At 37.6% G+C, this 527-nt stretch overlaps 1 protein-coding gene across 3 annotated transcripts in view; it reads right to left on the bottom strand.

The window, feature by feature from the left end:
- Positions 1-527, bottom strand: part of FAM114A1 (family with sequence similarity 114 member A1) — a 78,068-nt gene that overhangs the window by 1,626 nt on the left and 75,915 nt on the right. The gene's annotated exons all lie outside the window — the stretch shown is intronic.

Below are 527 nucleotides of genomic sequence, written 5' to 3' on the forward strand. Positions count from 1 at the left end.
TTATATTTTCTTTCTTTCTTTCTTTCTTTCTTTCTTTCTTTCTTTCTTTCTTTCTTTCTTTCTTTCTTTCTTTCTTTCTTTCTTTTCTCTCTTTCTCTCTCTCTCTATCTTTCTTTTCTTTTTCTTTTTTATATACATTCAATCACATTGTTTTGCTTACAAAGTGAACATTTCAATACGTGAACATTTATCCCCAGTTCAGTTGGCCAAAATATCTTCAACAAATAACACCACACCTCCCCATCCCGTCAATGCTCTGTCTCTGAATCTCTCCTCCAAATATCCTTCCCTAGACCCCACTCCTCCACACACACCACATCAGGAACCAACCCAAATGTCCCCCCGTATGAATGAATGGATTGAAAAACTGTGGCACATATACTCTATGGAATACTATTCAGCCATAAAAACCAACAAAACCCTGGCTTAAGACGGAACGTGGAAGAATATGGAAGATTTACTGCTCAGTGAAGCAAGTCAGGCTATGAAGGAGAGACATTGTATGTCCCCACTTAATATATACCGAG

The sequence above is a fragment of the Tupaia chinensis genome, unplaced genomic scaffold, assembly GCF_000334495.1.
Source record: "Tupaia chinensis unplaced genomic scaffold, TupChi_1.0 Scaffold146907_1, whole genome shotgun sequence".
NCBI lineage: Eukaryota > Metazoa > Chordata > Mammalia > Scandentia > Tupaiidae > Tupaia > Tupaia belangeri.